Genomic DNA, 20301 nt, shown 5'->3' on the forward strand with positions numbered 1-20301 from the left:
ATAAGTAGAACGTCAGTGCTTTGGTAATAAATTATACTATAATTGGGAGACGGGGGGCCCTATAACATAAAGCTATTCCAATATGTTTTTATTCCAATCTCCTGACGTCAATTTTGCGTAATGGCTGACGCAAGCATCGGGCGATCACCCGCAGTGTTGTCTGAACAGACGAATGAAACGTCTCCTCGTTCACAGGAGGTCACTTTTGTATGCTGCAAAATGAATAACCTTCCTTACACTGAGCGGCTTGGCTTATCCTATTGGCTGACAAGTGGCGAAGAGCACGCTCAAGTGGAAGGGGATTCGATGAGGCCGAGCCACTGCAATGAAAATAGATGACCGGAAAAGAGGGTGGTGCCAGCGTCTGAGCTTGGTACACATTCCCTTAGCTTGTGGTGGCTGGTTAAAAATCGCGGCGGCATGCAACGGAAGCTTAAGAATGGCGCTACAACGGATCCTCAGCAAAGAAAAATTGGCAGAACTAGGTCGCAAACGTGTCGAAAGTGCTAGAAAACGCTACGCGACCACGCAAAAAGTTTTATTACACGCAAAAAAACCCATGCACTCCGGCAGGTGCGAGTCGCCAGTGCCTAAGCGTTCGGCGGCTGCCATGTTTTATTCCTTTCGGAACGGGGCGGCCTGCGGCTAATCATAAGAAAATTGAGGTTTGTTCGGCATATTAATGCATATTCAACAAATGCACGTAACGTAAGATGTGCCTCCGCATGTCCGCATAGTCGAAAGCAGCGATGATGGCGACGATGTAAGCGGCCAGGAACGCGCATCTGTGCTTGAAATCGTAGCAAACGGCAATCGTTACTCGCGACGCGTCTCGAACGCGCGCAAGCTCGCGTCCGCGCCCCTAGCGCCAAGCGCCTGCCGCGCCTCGTGTGTAATGGCGTTTTGCACCCACAAAGACGCGCGACAGCGCGCGCTCACTGGGCTCACTCACGGACGCCTTGGCAGGCGCCGCTTCGTACTTTGTTATCGAGATCTGTGTTTCAAAATTATTCGATATCTATAAACGTAATTGCTACATTTTTATTAGCTGTTAGATCAGCGCAGAAATGAAAGAAGAAACACTTTCTTGTATGATATAAATCTGCTTCACTAAGAGTTGAACGTTCAGCGCCGTAGCGGCGTAGCCAGGCGCGCCGACGCGAGGCAAGCCAAGCGCGCGATAACAGAGAGGAGCTGTTACCCGAGATCACGCATAGTTTCGACGCGTACGAGCCATGCCGTCACCGTCTGCGCATGCGTGGGCGCGTGAACGCGAGCTTGCGCGCGTCCGCAAGCGTACGTGTGGTCTGGGCCTAAAGTCGCCCTGCGAATCAAGTGCCGACGCACGACGTAGAAACGTTGTGCGCTGCAACGGTGGGAGATCAGGCTTAGAGCTTACAGCATCAAAGCATCGTCTGGGCAAAGATTGCGCGCCGATATTAGCCGGTTAACTCGCGCAGACAATTGCGACATCGCTAGAGATGAGATCGGCTAAACCACGACCTACTGGAATTGAAGACCTGCACAGATATCCAGCGCCTATGGGAGCCACTTGCGCCTACTCTCGTTCAACTGTTGGCCGTTGGGGTCGCTTTTATAACCTGTTCGTTATACTGGTGCAAGCCTAGATGAAAGGTGAAAGTGAACGTTGGTTGTCAGAAATACGTGAGAAATAGAGGGCCGCTCCTAGAACATTTTGGAACCACATAAAATTATTAGGCAGGAAGTGTACAACAATACAACAACATACCCTAGACGAAGATGGAAACAAACTGTAAGAGGAAGCGGCTTTAAATTACATCCGAAAAATAACAGCCGAATCTTTCCAAGGCAGTGACGAAGCTGTATTCGAAGAAAACAACAGCACGAAAGAGAAGCAGATGGAAACGGAGCTGGTGCTGAGAAATTTCAACTCGAAAAAAGGCGAAGATTAGATTCCTAAGCGCATAGCCACAGGGCTAGACGAGGTTCCCGTTAGGCTGATTAGTGAACTAGGACCAACACGTAAGGAAGCTCTTGTGAAAACAGTGGAAAAAACTTTAAAAGATACACGAATACCAGACTGTAGGCGGCAAAGTAGAATCAGTTTAATTTATAAAGGTAAGGGGGAGAAAGACCGAATTCATTCGCATAGACCGTTGACCGTTACTTCGGTAATCTACAGGCTAGCAATGCAGGCAATCAAATTACAGCTGCAAGCATGGGCACTGAACAATGGCATTTTGGGAGAACTTCAGATTGGCTTCAGAATAGGTAGACATTTGGATGATAACTTATTTGTTTTTACTCAGAGTATTGAAATATCAAAAGTAGAAAGCAGACCGTTATATGAGGCCTTTTTATAGGTTACAGGAGCCTATGACAACGTAGACCGCAACATTTTGTGGGATATTCTGGAACGGGAAGGCTTAGGTGACGATTGTCTACAGCTTTTATTGGAGACTTACCTAGAATATACTGTGTGCGTTGAATGGGAAGCGATGAGAAGCGAGGACAAAGTTGATAATTAAGAAGGGACTGAGGCAGGGGCGCACATTATACCGATTGTTGTTTATGATACACGTGGTAAAGATGGAGATGGCGCTAGAAGGAAGCAATATCGGGTTTAATCTCTCATACAAACAGGCGGGTACAGTAGTAGAACAGCAACTTCCAGGTTTATTTGATGCGGACGACTTTGTGTTGCTAGCTGACAAGCAAAGTGATTTTCAACGTCTGGCTAATATCTGTTGACAGGAAAGCAACAATTTAGGTTTGAAATTTAGTGTTAGAAATACAGGTGTTATGGTATTCAATGAGAACAGTGAACAGACAGTGGCAACACAGTGCCAGGAAATACCTCGGCTAAGAGTATATAAATACCTTGGTATATGGATAAACGAAGGCAATAGATATGTGGAACCACAGGAAAAAACACGAACATTGAAAGGGAAGAGAAATTCAGCCATAAAGAAGCACAGCGTGCTATGGGGATACAATAGGTACGCGGCGCTCCGGGGTATCTGGAAAGGTGTAATGGTTCCATGACTTACTTTTGGAAATGCGGTTGTTTACTTGAAATCAGGGGTACAATCAGAACTCGGAACCAAAGGTCAATGGGACGCCTCGCATTGGGCGCTCACAGGAACACTACAAATGAAGCCACGCAGGGTGATATGGGTTGGACTAGTTTTGAAGTGAGCGAAGCTCACAGTAAAATTGATTCTGAAGAACGACTGAGAAATATGGAAGAAAGTAAATGGGCTGGGAGAGTGTTGATGTATCTGTACAGGCAAAACATTGATTCACAGTGGAGGAAAAGAACTAGGAATCTTACCAGCTAGTATGCGGCCTGCGAGGTGGGCAATACAGCAACAAATAACGTCAAGCGCGAAGTCAGAGAGGCTGACAAAATCTCATGGGCGGCGGCAATGGAAAACAAACCGGCTATAAGTAACTACTTAAGAGAAAAAAAAACGAAATCAGCAAAGGAACAATTTATGATAACGCAAAGGGAAGCTCATTACTTTTCGAAGCGAGATCGGGATGCCTTCGAACACGCACCTACAAAGCGAGATATTAGGAGGAAGAAGCATGTGCTTGCCGCGGTAAAGCTAGTCTTATGGAGCATGTCTTATTAGAATGTGAAGACATCTGCCCAGCGGTCGATTTAGGCACCACTGGCCTCCTTGAAGGGCTTTGGTTCAGCGAGAGCAGGGGAAAAGTAAACATGTCCGCAATGGAGATTAGTAAGAGGCGATTGGAAGATTGGTGGAAGAAAAGTAGGGAAACGAGAGAAAACGGAGACGTACAAAAGCAAAGTTCGCAATAGACAGACAGACAAAGAACTTTAATTACAAGGTCCTGAGAAGCTTTGCCCTAGGTGGTCAGAAAATTTGTTTGTGGGAGTTCATATTTGTTTATTTTTTATTTCTTTTTTAACCTAGGTAGGGCATTAGGCAGTATAATAGCAAGAGCTTGGTGGCGCAACCCACCGCCCCGTTCCAAAGGGGACGCTCATAACATCAATCCATCCATCCATTGCTACTCTACGGTTCACTGGTGCAGCGTTACATTTAGTACGGCAACTGCTGTGTTATGACGAACTGTTTGCCTAGTTGATGATTATTGTTAACACAGTGACAGTGGCCTCACAAGGCTTTGATAGGTCCCTTGGCTCCAAAACTTGACCGCCCGGGACTGAAAAATGTCGGTGCAGGCATTCCGTTTCTCTCTAAAACAGCGTCAAATAGCCGCTCCTGTTGCTTTTTTCAGGCAGTAGTAAACCGCACAGATCCTGCAGATTATTAGAAGTCACATTGTTTATAGAGTTCGTAAAGTACACAACAGTTTCATTGTATACGTTGTAAAGTTCGCTTCCGCGCTCTTTTGAAAGTGGTAACCACCGTAGCGTTCGACGACATAGCTATTACACTCAGTTACCTCCTAAAAGTTGTCCGTGAATGCGTCGTGAGTTTTATAAGAGAATAGCGCATATAGCTCCACTGTGTACGTATCTTTCGCATCACCATTATGCTGCCGCCGTACAACGCAGCAAAGCTAGCTTTCCGTGACAAGGCCTGCAGTGCAGCAGGTATTAAAGCACTGGGATGGATCTTTTGTAAGCTTTCTCCTGAGCTAGACATCCAAAAGTATGAAAAACAAGCTATGCGCACCTTTCCTTGACACAGACTCGATGAACCTATTGTACATATCGGGCGCAAGTCCTACTTGTGAATACATTTACCAGATCATCTGACTTTCACTAAGGCACACAGCAGTAAATTCTAATATCATCTACGACAGTATGCTATCTGTAATCAACTAAAAAAAGCTAGATTATCCTATGAATCCTTGAAAACACTTTTTCTAGTCTCTTACGGAGACTAGGAAAGGGAAATTTATGCCGTCTAACATTGGAGCCGCCGCTATGCACGTTGTTTAGCTTTCTTGCATTGGTCTTCCTTCCCCTCGTCCCATTCCACTTTTCAAACGCGAAACATTGGCAGATTTTTGTTTTCTTTTTCTATTTGTGAATTTATTCATTTGCCACCAATACAAGCGCATTGCGCCTGCCGAAATGGCAGCACGAACGCTGAACAGATCGCACAAGCTGACTACAGCGAACGGGTTATAACTAGCGCCACTTTGCTCGTATGGTCTGTCCCTAGCGGCAAAAGGGCGAACTAGATTGGGCGTGCTGGAGCAGGGAGGTCTGTGCAGGTATGGGGTTTCAGTAGGTCGTGGGCTGTACCACGAAATGTCATGCTGCGTCCGCCAACCAATCAGCATCTTCGTTGCCCTTGACGCCGGCGCGGGTGCCCGCGCCGCTGCTTCGTGTGCAGTGCTAGGAAATCCGCTAGCCAGCGCGGACAATTCGCGCTTTTGCTGCAAGATAGGCCGCGCCCTGCGTGCATGCATCGCGGAGCCTTCCCACCACTTCGACCGTATCTGCTAACCAGGCGAGCACGTATTTGGACTCCGGTTGCTCAATACTATGTTGGGACCAAGAATGGGGAGCTCAAAAATTGCGGACGAAGCATCGTTACCCCAGATCTCAGCGACTGGTGTCTTCTAACGCCAGCACTTGTCGGAAGCTGTGAACGAGCTTGGCGTATTCGGCGGCACTCGTCTCTACAACGGCGAATGACACGTGGCTGAACGGCGACCAGTAAGTTTTCCCCTAGCTCATTGTTACTGTTTAAATAATTCCTTAAGTGGGGTCTTTCGGGGCATGCTTTCTGAGCCTCTGAACTGTGTAAATATTTAACCGCGTCTCGCGAACAGCTTTGCTGTTTATTTATACTATCGTTCCGCGGACAGCCTCTTGCATTATTTCACAGGGATAGGCGGGCTAGCTGGTGGTCGATATTGGAATGCATCATGTAACCGCGCAAACAACAAAGTGTGTTTCCGTCTGTGCCCTTTGTTTGCGCAGATACATGATGCTCTTGCATTAGGCAAATAGGGCAAGGGAAGCTTTTTTTCAACTCTCGGACCGACGCGCTTGAATGAGTACCGCCATAGAATTTCGGTACCGCAAGCAGGTTGGTTTGTTTATTCAGGTGTGCGTCGCTCCTGGACGCAACTCCCTTTTTGGATTGCGGTCGCACGGTAACCTTGTGGTGGCTGATTCCTCGTTGGCGATCTGTAATTGCACTTCCAGCCCCCTCCTCTGCCGCGGATGCGCGGTGTCACGCGGCAGTAATTTGCCGCGTTGCGGCGGCGTCGACATGCAATCTCGTTGGCATTCCAAAATAATTACAGCGCGATCACAGCCAGGCTCAGCGCGGTACTTTGCTGGCCTGTTGAGCTCGTTCGCGTTGCAACATATAATGTGCGAATACGTGTTAACGCACATTCATGTTAGGGGCCCTGTTGCATGCATGTTGACAGGCTAACGAGATAGCCACGGTGGCCGCATTTCGATGGGGACGATATGCGAAAACACCTGTGTGCTTAGATTTAGGTGCACGTTAAGGAAACCCAGGTGGTCGAAATTTCCCGTCCCCCATTACGGCGTGCCTCATAATGAGAATGTGCTATTGGCACGAACCCCATATTATTATTTAAATTTAGGCTAACGAGGTTCGACAGCCGCTACAGGTCACTCGGAGTGGGGAGGGGGGGGGGCTACCGTATTATTATTATTATATTTTTTTTTGCTCTCTTCGGCGACGCGGGGTGGTGTTAAACAGGGGCCGTATTCTGAAACGTTCGCCTTCCGCGAAAAACACATTCAATAAGCCGAGCGCCTGCTCAATCGTGACGTCAGCGTGCTCTCTCGAACGCTTCACATCGCACGAGATATCGCGCCCGGCGAGTGTAGAATGACTCGGGTGTGTTGTAATCGAGTGCAGTGGCCGTCGCACGGTTCTGGGCACTGGCCACGGTTGGCTCCGGTTGCTTTAGATAAAGCGAATGGGAGAAAAAAGTGGGAAATGTTATATTTCAATGAATAAATTGTGCTACAGCTGACACACTTGCGCAGCAACATTTGGGTGATATCATAAACCGACGGTCTTTGTTTCTGCGTGTGTATGTCAGCCATCAAGCACCGCCAGAGGGGCGTCGTGTCAACATGGCGCCCTATTTTAAAACTGGGCAGAGCTGAGCAGAGACGAAAGGAAACGGCGTAGCGCGTGTGCGAGTTTATTGTGGCCCTTTCATATTGAGAATGGGTATGTGCAACTTTTTCGCTCACCGCCAAGGTCATGCAAAGAATGTCAAAGCTTCAGCGGAGGCCTCGAAGACGCGCGGGACCCCGCCGTATAGTCGTCTGCTGCCCTTCTGCTGCCGTCCGAAAATTTGGTAAGGGCATTGCATGCGTTGAGTTGTGAACAGACGGCAGTGTTCCAGAGCGTTGTTTTTCTACTAATTTGCAGGTTTCAAAAGGAGAAATAGCAGGGGACTAAATAATTTGTCGGAAATAAAGGCAACCATCCCAGAAAATGTGTTCGTTTCCTTGGCGATCTTGCTCGCAGACGGCCAGTTTGCCTATTTTTGTAGATGAACGAAGGTCACCACAGCACCATGCTTGCGCGTCAAATCACCATTCGGCAAGAAATTATAATAAATTTCATGGAAAGTAACCCCCGGCTTGCTAGTAGGTCGGGGGAATTAGGTGGAAAATTTTCGGCCGCTAAAAGAAACGATTTATGCGAACAACTGGCGACACTTCTCAATGCAGAAGGGCCGCTAGTCAAGACAGAGCGAGAGTGGAGGCTGTGGTGGTATAAGTTCGTCTACAAATGCGGGTGTGACGCTGAAAATCTTTCGGTCGAGCAGAGGTGAGTGAAAAGCAGGCTTTAATGAATGCGGTTCGTTGTCTTACGAGTGCACTGTTTCCTTGCAGGGCAACTGGCGGCGGCCGACTGGGCGGCATCCAAGGCTGAATGCTCCAGCTTGTCGGGGGTGACTGTACCACTGGGCTCGGAGATCCTTTTTTCGTGTCCAGCAGCTCCGAGGTGAGGATACTATATGCAAGTGTACTCTTGCGTTTTGCTTTTCGATGGTGATGCCAGTGCCTAAGAAGGTCAGGGAAGTGCACTGTGGCGGCACACAGCAGGAAATACAGAGCAGCCTGAGGTGTGCACATTATGCAGTCGTGGTGGACAACACATGCCTGCGTGGTGCCGTCTAGATCCTCTGAACTACTCGATCAATGAAGCAGGGTGAAGTAACTCGGCCTTGTGTTGAAGTTGAAATGGTGTTGTCTGTAGCTGTATACTTTCCAAGAGGGGGTGCAGGTGTGACGCAGTGCAAAGTAGCATATCGCATGCGAAATTCAGTGTACAAGTGCTATAAAGTCTGCTTCCTTATGTTGGCATATTACTAGGCCATCGAAACATCAGCGGTGCGCCAGGACCCCGAAACAGCTGAAGAGCCGCAGCCGGGCCCCAGTGGGGCAACAAGCACGCATCGTGCCTCGGGACCCGGCCGGCCACGAAGGCCAATGCCCGGCCAGGGTAAGCCGCTATACGTATCACTTGTGGACACATACAATCAGTGCAAGCGTCGGTGTTAATGCGTTAATGGAAGTGATAGCCAAAGCTTCATACTGCCGCCGCTAACATCGTGATAATCTGTTAAGTGCCAAAAATGAATACTTGTATAGTGTACATTGTTTAGCATTGAACTTGTTTCTTCGGAAACTCTTCAATATTATACACTGTTTATTAAAACAATGCAGACAGCCTAGGGACGAGTAACTGTTGGAGTAACCTGAGCCTCGTTAGCTTTCCACAACCACCACTTAGTGAAAGAACCTAGGTAGCAGTGCAGATGACACAATGTTCTGGATACGGAGCAACGTGCAGGAACTGCTGCTGTTGATTACATTTACGCTTTCCGACCACCTTGCCAGGCTAGAAAGAACTGCAGTTATTGTATGCTCTTGTGCTAGGGAACTACACTGTCTACATATAGCAACGGACTACGGAGCCGAGGCACCAAATAAATCGCTTGTCGCTTGCAGTATGCGCTTGCAGTAGAAGTAATGCGCATCGACAGTTGGAAAGATTATATGTCCTGTCACTGTGTGAGCCTCTGATGTGCGACGCGTGCTCATTCTCCCTATATTTCCCAGCATTGACCACATTTTTAATTTTTTTTTAAAGCAGGTAGCGCATGGAGCAGCAGGATCGCACTGCGGTCCGAGGGCGATCTGTTCCAGCAGGCAGTGCTGGATGGTGCGCGTACTGTGGATGTTGCACAAAGCCAAGCCACCATCCAGCGCGAATTGCTTGCGGAGTCAAGACAGGTATGCACTACTCATGAGTTATGGTTCATGCAGTAGTCAGCCATCATAAGCAGTGCTTTCGTTAGGTGCCTGCCTTGGGCACATTTCTTTAGGGAATGTGTGCTGGAAGGAGGATGGCATTAACTGGCAGTGTAGTGGTTCGTAACGAGCAGTAGTGCCGTAAATATTGGTAGGTGGTGCGACCAATAGGTTGTAGTGGCATTCCGCAAGTGAAAGACCACAGTGATAGCAGTAGCATGTGTTCTCATTGTGTAGTGTATAGCAGATCTGCGAGGTTAGAGAAATTACACGTACCGAAGTATGTGCGTGGATGAGAGGTTGGATGGCGGGATGTGCTGCAGTGTGAGGATGAGTCATTTTGCTGCGTGGAATGAATGCATAAGGCAGTTAGTTGCACTGTATGAGGAGCTTGTATTGCTGTTTTATGCATCCAACAAGCCGTACACTTGTAATCACGTTATGTAGCCTGCAGGATACATCTGAGGGCAGCGCCTCAATGAGTTAGTATTGTGGTAGAGTGGGGTTGGTATGTGCGATTCACATGTGGATGAACGTTGTTGCAAACGAAACAAGAACATGAAATATAATTTTTACTAGCGCTCCTTTAATATGCAGGTCCCCCTTATAACCAGAACTACTGGCCGAAATGTGCCAGACATGTTCAGCAACTTACATTGGCAAGTGTGGTCCTAGACGCACCTAGCGAAGCAAAATATTGCGATGCGGGTTTGTAAAAGTGGCACGAATAAATTTCGTATTACACCTGCTACCTTAACCTGCGTACCGCTTAGGAGAACGCACTGATAGCCGTACAGCAAAAACATGTCACTAAATGTTCACACTGGCATCTCCAGAAGTACACCCACTATGACATGTGTAACATAACTGTGATGCTGCAAGAGGGAACAGTGCAAGTTGGTTCTGTGTGAATGCTACAGATCGGACAAGGTAGACTTCTAAGTGCATGACGTAACATTGCATAGGTTCTGCAAACCAAACGAACATAGTAATGAACCAGGGGGAGGACACACCGTATGTGAAGTGCTTTCCTTTTTCCCCCTCCTCACAGCAAACGGCCGCGATGGAACGCATTGCCGGGTCGTTGAATCGACTCGGCGACCTCATGGGGCGGCAAGAGACCCGAATACAACTGCTGCAGGAGCAGTTCGCCCCCATTATCAACGCTTGCTGCGGCAGTGAGTGTTCCTGCGGCAACAGGACCTGCCGCAGCCGAGGCAGCCTCAATAATTTTTTCCCCTTTCATACCTCTTGTGTCAGCAGGACCTGACACAGGAGGCCATTTATTTGTTATGCATAATTATTATTACTAGTCATTCACAGTACTTTGTTATGTATTTAGTCATTGCATATTGTTTCTTTTCGTTTTGTGTTCCATGTTCCTCGTTCATTGCTTGCGTGTTCGTTCATGTATCACACCGAATAGGCCTGTGTTGTTTTACTGTTTGTATTAGAAACATACGTTAGTGTTGGTTCTTTACTATAAAGTGCTTGGATGAGCCTTTTTGCTGCACAACAGTGGTGTGTGTATACAGCAGTGCAACATATAAAACCGATGATGCCCTGACCAAAGACAAATGCACTTGTCGAAACGTTGGCTTCCGCTTTCAACATGTGTACTGGAAAAAGACGCGGCCACTTGCCCAAATGTTGCCTCCTGTGCTCACCTTGTTCTCAGTATGCTCATTGAATTGAATGTTCATGTCTCGCGCTCACCCCGTTTTTGTCATGTTAGCGTGACAGCATTACGATATTTCCGTTTAGGGGTATGCAGATTCGTAATGAATTGTAAATGCACAGACACGGGCCATATTCGCAGCAAAGGAGGTCTACGATATTTAATGCCACGTAACGCTCCGTTTATTGCGTGTGCACATTTTTTGTGGAGGCACAGCAGTGGAAAAGTTTCGTGCTGCACGATCATGTCTTTCATACCATGCGTAACGTGTGGTGTGTTTTTTTCAATAAACACACTGCTCAATGACATTGCATTACTGCACAACAGCGTGTTATAGCTCAGCCGTCGGTATGACTGCAATGTTTGTATCGCTGATAGACGTTGTTCTGCAGTGCGCTGCAGAAATGCAATTATTTCTTTGTGAATGGAATCAGTCTTCGCCTTACATGCATGTGTGTGTAGCACCTGCGCGGGACGCTTCTTTGTAGTTCGTAATTCGTAAAATTTGCATCCATTAGCGCACACTATTACACACTGTACATACCGGTTTTAACCCTTGCATTTATTATTGCCACTATGCATTAATGTGAACCACGGTGCTTATACTTGTGTAGCAGTGAACACGTATGCACACATATTCACATGTCGCATGAGCTAGCACTTTTGGTTTGGCAGCATTTTGAAGTGAGACGTTTGCTTTCCACATAAGTACACAGATGCATGCAACCAGTGGCGGTGGAAGGATACAAGCAGCATAATGCCACCTTGATTGGCCCCACCTCCCCGTAAACTGCACGGCGAGGTGGGAGCAGTCATTCATCATCTCCTTTGTCCGTATCGCATGATAGGTGGACGTTTCGGGGCGCATTAAGGACGCGTTTGCGTGTTGTTTTGCAGTGACCGACAAAGATCCAAATTTCGTTATCTGTCTATTTTAACAGATGTATCCCGTTGCATGCACGTATTCAGGGAGCGCCATGTCCATGTGTGTTTACATGAAGCTGCAACACCTCTGAACATGTTGACCATCGCTCTCCGTTAACAGACTAATGAGGTTTCGTTGCCAATGTGATGCATCTTGACCATTGTTATGTCCCGTTCGCATAACACATAACATCATGAAACGTTAGCCTTGTGCGATCCATATGCATCGACATTGTACTGTTTTGCAATGAACGGATGGTGGTCTCCGTTGCCATGCAACGGTAACTGCATATCAGATGAACTGATGTCGATAACTGTGTGCATATCTCTCAACTTCTTCAAGGCAGGTCTATTGTGGCTAAATGTGTAATGCATATGTGCAATTGCGTTTATTTAGTTTTGTGAAGCATTTCCTCAACAGCCGAGCTTGTGACATAGTGTGAGTACTGCAGTCATTAATAAAACATTCCATGTGTGCACAAGTCCTTCTAACTTGTGCCACGCCATTTTCCAATATGAATTGTTCGTCATGCAGACAATGCGAGCCATGTTTTGCGATTATTGTGGGTGCATTGCGAACGCAGTTCGTATGATGCAGTGTGCATACACATCGATGTGGTGAACTGTTTTGTTCGAAATATGCCTTATTCCTCGATCATTTGAAGTAGTGCATATTGAGGTAGCGTGCTTACTGTGACAATGCGATGAACGACAACTCATGACTCAATTTGATTAAGCATTTGTACTCGAGTAAACACGTGTGCCCGAAGGAGGTGCTGCAAGCACAAGTAAACTTACATCATTTGAACACTTCAGCACATGATTGCGTGCGGGAGGCAAGGGTAATTTATTGTGGTCGTGTAGGTATCAGCAGAACGAGTAACAGTTCTACATATGCGCGCATGCACAGGCCATAATAAAGAATCAATAACGTAAAAGCCGCACCACAAACACACAACACTTGCCACACGTACGAGTATAAGGGCAGAACACACGGCACTCCAGCAAACAGCACAGAAAACAAAATCAGAAAAATACTCGGAAATCAGAAAATGTCTTAGCATTATCCTGAAATCGACACTCCTGAGCAGTGCATCGATCCTCAGCTCACCTGCGTAGCTTTACCACACGACAGATAGAATTGTGCGAGACTGTTGGAAGCTTACCAAATGAAATATAATTAACAGAAGTGCCACAGTCCCAAGCAAAATATACGTGAATGAGGAGAGTCACTTAACGCGTAATACTGAATTATATCAAGGTGAAAGTGACATTCTGCGAGGCAATACGCAACACAGCCGGTATGAAATGCAATGTGGCCATTCGGAGTGTGCGAACCCCATTAATGACAAAGGTATTACGAGAAATGTGGAATCTTGCACACTGGGGGGCGAAAATGCGAAGTGTGTTACGTTGCTGAACACTTGTAAACGGAAGGCATGTACCTGTGTCAATGTTTAACATTCCGCATCATTGCCACTCGAATGTGCCGAATGATGTGAGACTGTTTACAGGCTGTGCTGTAACTGCACTGTGTAGCTGTGACATCAAAGGAATGCCTTTCGGCTTTCCATGTGCCGGGTAAGCTAGGTATTTGAGAACACTTACACCTATAGCCGCAGACTGCTGCATGCTCATGAAAACTATGTATGCATGTGGCAATTCGTTGGTCGACCACCTATCAAGGAAAAGGCGGACACAGCTCAAAAAATGGAAGTGTACAGAGTTTGACGCAAAGACGAAACGCCATGCAGTCCTCACCATGGCCACATACCACAGCGACTTGGAAATTGTTACCTTCCTGAATGGAGCGAAGTCTCGCTTAGAAGGTTCGGACAGAAGTGTGCGTCATTGCAGTGACGTGGCATTTATGGCTAAATGAAAAATCACTGAGTGGTCAGACCCTGCCAAAACCCCCGATTTCCTCTGACGGCTGCAAGTCATCGCGAGTGACCACCCAGGGAAGTTGATGCAAGACATTGCACAGGTACTCCAGGTGGCTCAGTCGACTGCCAGGCTCGCTGTGCACGACAGCATGCGGTGATGTGATAATGAGGGGGCAACTTACGTCCGGTAAGACTCGGGAGGGTCATCTACTCGGCTGTGTTCCAAGCGATTGCTGATCAAGCTGGAGAGCCCGAGAAGCCTCAAATGCTGCGGTATTTATTTTCCGGTGAAAATAACTTTTAGCACGACCGAAAACTTTCCTGTCGTAATGGCAGGTCGCTTTGTGCAAGTACCGATGAGTTAGCTGCAGTGTTCTACACGAAATTTCCATCGTCAGCAACGACGGTAACACCATGCCGGCACGCTGATTTGCAGAAGGTGTCCGCGTTAATGCTGCCGCGTACGCAGAGGTGCTCATCACTGCAACGCCCTGGACAGAGACTGTTTCTAGAGGAAAATGTTACGACGGTCAGCAACACTAAGCCCTTGCTCACACCGCCTGCATTACACAGGTGTGGTTCGCTGGTAGCTTCCACTACCCTGTCATTCCCAACTTGAGACCTACCTCCACATTTAAATCCACTCGACTAGCTCATCTGGGGCGGCATTGCGAGAGGCGCCAAGAAGCAGCCAGATAATACGAAACACTCGCTGAAGAATGCCATAGTTGCGTAAAGGCGAACATTTGTAATGGCCCCTTAACCCCTTCACGCTGCCTTTTGCGCAGTTGAATATGTCGTTGCTGAGGACGGTGAATCCATTGAGCAAATGTGGGAATAAAGCATTACGGAAGTATTGCCCACAGTTTGGTTACAAAATCTGTGTTTTGCTATAGATGCTCTTCTGTGCATGAAGGCAACACTGCGCTTTTAAATACCTCGCGAACCCGGTACATATACATGCTGTTGAAAACGTGCATGCGCAGAAGGGTGGGACGATTCGGAAAAATAGGTTTTCAGAGTATAACAATCACATACTTTGTTAGGTACTGCTCATAAAATTCGCAAATCGTGAAGACTGCAATGTTGTGCATGACGTGCGTGCAGGAAATGTGAATGTGTAGAGCATGCAACACTACAACAGAGTATTTGCACATTGCTTGTAATTGGTGTTGTCCGATCTGACATACTGAAAATGGATAACAAAGTGCTGTGGCCATTATGCACGCGTTCAACATGTGCACCTCATTATCGTCACATCAGGTTCTTAGTCCTCATTGCCTGTGGAGACTCATCATGAGATTGCTCTGTGCCTGTAGTGTCATTGCACCGCCACGTGTTCGGGGCGCATTTTAGATTCCGCTAACTGCGCCACATGTGTAATGTTGGATAGGAATGGAACCTGCCGAGAAGTCAAGAGGCTTATGGGCCCGGGGTGCCAGACGACCTAGCTACGCCACTGCCGAGATGTTCATGAATTATGGGGTGAACCGAACCGCGACTGATGGTCACACGTTCTGCCAGTTCATCGATGTTTATCCTCCGTTCTTGTCTCATCAGCTCATCGACTTTTGCACTTGTGTTGGGGTGATTGCACGATGGCTTTCGCCCGGTCTTGGATCGTCTTTGCAATTTTCACGTCCTTTTTCAACCGTTTGCTCCAATGCTTCACATTGACCAATGAAATCCAATGTTCAAGGTGCACGGCAGCAATACGGCGAATAATTTCCTTTTGGGAAACACCTTCAGCTGTCACAACATTCACGGAACCCCGTTGCTCAAGTTCTGAAGTGTCCATTGTTCATGTTCAATCCAGTGTATGAGAGCATTAAAGAACATTTACTCTCACATCTGCGTGTCACTTTTGTAAATGAAAGAAGCCTGTGTGCTACGCGCATGCCTCGCAGATAATGAACCGAACCATTATTGCACGGGGTGGGTAGGCTCACTTTCTTTTAACTCGCCCTCGTTCATTAGAAATGCGAAGATACAATGGAATATACAAATGTTTGATAAAGGGCAAAAAAGTGCCACTGGAAGCGAAGTTCACTGCACGTATACACAAAACCTCGATACGTGCCAATATACGTGCCAAAGTGCCAATACGTGCCAAAGTGCCAATATATTTAATACAGCCTTTTCGTCTGTCTTTACAAATGAACCTAACCCTACTGAAACAGAACCGTTTTCCGCTAGTTTACCAGAAATGCCACCCATAAGCATTAGTTTCGCTGGTATCCTGTCCTTAATTGAAAAAATTGTCATCTTCTACTGGTACGGACGAAATAAATTCCAAGCTCTTGAAAAACACTAAGCACATATCTGCCGAATTTTTACTGTTACTGTTTTCCCAGTCACTTTCCTCAGGAATTCTCCCTTACGACTGGAAGTGTGGGAAGGTCATTCCAGTTCACAAAGCAGGCAACAGAGACTGTCCGTTAAATTACCGCCCCATATCTCTAACCAGTGTGTGCTGCAAACTCATGGAACATATCATATATCTCAGGTCATGCATTTCCTTGATTCTAACAGCTTTTTTAATCCCTCTCAACACGGATTTCGAAAAGGCCTCTCATGCGAATCCCAACTAGCCCTTTTTCTTCACGACCTGAATGCTAACCTCGACACTAACCTACAAACAGATGCCATTTTTCTTGACTTCACCAAGGCTTTTGATAAAGTACCACACAAGCGTCTGCTAATGAAGCTCTCTCAACTAAATCTGCCACACGACGTTCTAAACTGGATCGCCCAATTTCTGACTAACCGCTCTCAGTTTGTTTCCCTTAACAATGTCAAGTCTGACTCGCTCCCTGTAACGTCCGGCGTGCCGCAGGGATCTGTCCTCGGCCCACTTTTATTTCTAATATATATCAACGACTTGCCTAATAATTTATCATGTAACATCCGCATGTTCGCTGACGACTGTGTTATCTACCGCAAAATAACTAACATATCTGACCAAACAGCCCTACAAAATGATCTTAATAAAGTGTTAGACTGGTGTAACCGCTGGCTAATGACCCTTAATCCTAACAAATGTAAATTAGTTTCCTTCCACCGCCGCAAAAACCCACTCCAATTTCCTTATAAAATCGCTAACATACCAGTTGGAACAAGTGAATCCTATAAATACCTTGGTGTAACATTAACCCCTGATCTTTCCTGGCGCACCCATGTCACGAATATCATTTCATCGGCTAACCGATCATTAGGATTTCTAAAACGTCATCTGCGTCACTCACCCTACCACGTAAGACTTTTGGCTTACCAATCGTTAATTCGACCCAAACTTGAATACGCATCACCAATCTGGAGCCCTCACCAAGTTTATTTGATTAACGCTATCGAAGCAGTGCAAAATCGTGCTGCTCGCTTCATTCATTCTTCTTATTCATATGATATCAGTGTGTCATCCCTTAAGAATGACTCTGGTCTGCCCACTCTTTCGTCTCGCCGCAGGATCGCCACACTATCACTTTACCACAAGTTTTATCACAGTTCTTTCAGCCATCCACCTTACATCGCTCCCGCCGCTCGCACATCCCCCCGCACGGGCCATCCACTTCAAGTCACCCGACCCCGTTCTGGCACCACTACTTTTTCTGCATCATTTTTTTGCCGCGCAGCTTCAGAATGGAATGGCCTTCCCCACGACATTGTTTCAATCACCTGTCCATCACGTTTTATTCAAAGTGTATCCATATACCTGTCTTGTTAAATACCTGTGGCATTTGTAACATCTCTGTACAACCCACCCCTTATGTAACACCCCCTTGTGGGGTCTTTAAGGAAATAAAGTGAAGTGAAGTGAAGTGAAGATATTTAAATATACGTATAAGTCTCCAATAAATCTACGTATCTATGACAGTCACTGTATATAATGCGTCAAACAAGGCAAATAAACATGTAGCGCAATCACAGATTCACAGAATCATAGATATCGCCCCCATTCAATCCACTCCATCGTGGCTATGGTGTTGTGCTGCTGAGCACGAGGTCGCGGGATCGAATCCCGGCCACGGCGGCCGCATTTCGATGGGGGCGAAATGCGAAAACACCCGTGTGCTTAGATTTAGGTGCACGTTAAAGAACCCCAGGTGGTCAAAATTTCCGGAGTCCTCCACTACGGCGTGCCTCATAATCAGAAAGTGGTTTTGGCACGTAAAACCCCAAATATTATTATTAATCCACTCCATCCGATCCCCGCTTTTGTGCTTTACGCACGCAAGACTGAGCCACCATCGTCGGCACACCCATTCCACACACCCCCTCCCCTACTCTTTCACTCGCACATACAGCATGCGGCGCGCGGTCGCGACGTTATTGCCCTGAGATTATACGAAACATGAGGGTGACGGCGACAGCAGGAATGCGCCTGGAGTCTTCATATAGTTGCTATCACAAATATATAATAACAGCATCCGGCAACCGAAGCGTGCCGTGGCCGATTACTTTCCGCAAATGAAGTAACAAACTGTCACCATGATACAATTCGCTGCGCCGCAACAATGATATTTTTTTTTGTGGGGCGGGGGCACCGAAATTAAGAAACCCTAAGGAAAATATGTTGGCCACAATTGAATGCCTACTTTGTATACCTTAGTGTGGCTACCGAATGAATATCGAAGAAAACGTGAGACGCTTGGTCCACCGAGAACCATACGCATAGTGCTCGGTATTTTACATCGGCGAGACAAGGCTTTCCGGAGAGGTTGCCTTCAAGCGAACGCGGTGTAATCCGTCAAGAATTCACAGTGATGGCGGTGAGCGACCATTGTTACTTTTTCTCGTCTGCTAGCCAGAAGGCATCCAAGACTGCAAGGCGAAAATTCACTCGGCCAGAGAAAACCACACGCGCACCGAAGTACGCCGCGCGGTGGTTTCGGGGCAACACAAGAAAAACTCATGCACTCTGGCTGGCCCTGGCAGCCCGCGGGTAGGGTAGCGAGAATTAAAAAAAATTAAGAGGCTCAATGTGTCCTCTCGAATAAAAGCCAAAGTAGAAAAAATAAATAAGAACGCGTTACCCTGGGTGGCTTTAGTGCCTTGACATGGGTGCTTTGGCGTAGGTGAAAAAAAAAATGTTGATATTTTTTTATGCGACATGACGGCACAAATGAACCACCACAACGCTTCGTCTCGTCATATCTCGCTGCGTGTTTTGTCAACTTGTCTGATAGTGTGTTGATTTGGCTTGTCTCGTATGTTCCGATCTAAGACTTCAGAAAAGTCAATGCACCTTTGGCGTCAAATGTTTATAACGACATTAAGCCCACAGAGTTCCGGAATTGAAAATCTAAAGCACGACTTTGTAAATATCAATGCAACTTTCGCATCACAAGTTTCTTAGAACTTTATAGCCATGGAGTTTCAGAATTAAAATCCAAGCGCTCCCGATTACGCGGCTTCAGCGAGGTGCCATGACGAGCCCGCTCGCCATTAAAACGCCTTTGAAACTTTGCTGGGTAGGCCTCCTTGATTTATGTGATTCCCGGTGCATGGGTGTTGACGCGAAATCCAGCCCGATTTCGCAATGTTCGCGCTAAAATGTTTTTTGAGCGTGAAAAGGACAGTCTAGACAAAATCGAGCATGATTTCCGGCGCCGGAGGTTTTGGTCGGCGGCGCATGAACAGCACGAAAATAGTTCGAGGGGGGGCTGAAGCCCCATAAGCCCCCCCCCCGCTGGCTACGCCCCTGTCTTCGTATTATGTGGTCAGACATGCTGCGGCATCTCCTCACCACAAACATTTCCTCAATGGGCCGCAAGCGCTTGTGCAACATTCTTTCAGTCACGTTTGTGCACCCATAGCGTGCTGTAGGAGTTCATACAAGAACGTCGCGTGCGAGATATGTGCCGAAATGATCTTTAAATGCGCTTCCGGTTTCCTCTAATTAGCAAATGTATGAGGAGGTTCACACGCTTGCCAGGAAATGTCTGCCTCGCATGTTCTACGCACCTGCTGAATAGAACAGTCGGTGGAAATATGCATTAGCACTGTTTGTGTTTCAAAACTTTTGGAATAGGATATGAGCAAGCGTGTAATGTTTATGCGCTTTGCAAAATATGCATGTAACGTTGTAAGCTGTTGCATTCGATCCCATCTGTGTTCTGTTTCCGCAGCTGCTACAAAACGACGCATGCGTGCTGTGCCTTCATGATGTCAGGCACATATCGTGTAGTGGCACGTTTGTCCAAGTAACGTCTGCAGAACCGCAAAAGATTCATGCTCTAGGTTCCCATGTCAGAATCTCAGCAATGCAACATGCACGTTTAGTTACGTGTCCTTCACATTGCATTGTGCCGCACACACTCCTACGCCACCCCAAACATAATGTGTCAAGGGAAACGTCATGTCCACTACACTATCCCACTTGCGTACGCTTGTGTAATGATAGGTGCTTCTATAGGTGGACAATTGCATTCCTAACCGCCTTGGAGCCAACGCTTGTCCTGCTTTTACTGTACGAGGGGAAGGCAGTTTCATGTTTTCAAGCGCCAAGGCGCTGTGCAGTGCATACGGAGCAGGTCTGTAGTGCCAACGATGCATGA

Source organism: Dermacentor variabilis, chromosome 11, assembly GCF_050947875.1.
Source record: "Dermacentor variabilis isolate Ectoservices chromosome 11, ASM5094787v1, whole genome shotgun sequence".
Classification (NCBI taxonomy): domain Eukaryota; kingdom Metazoa; phylum Arthropoda; class Arachnida; order Ixodida; family Ixodidae; genus Dermacentor; species Dermacentor variabilis.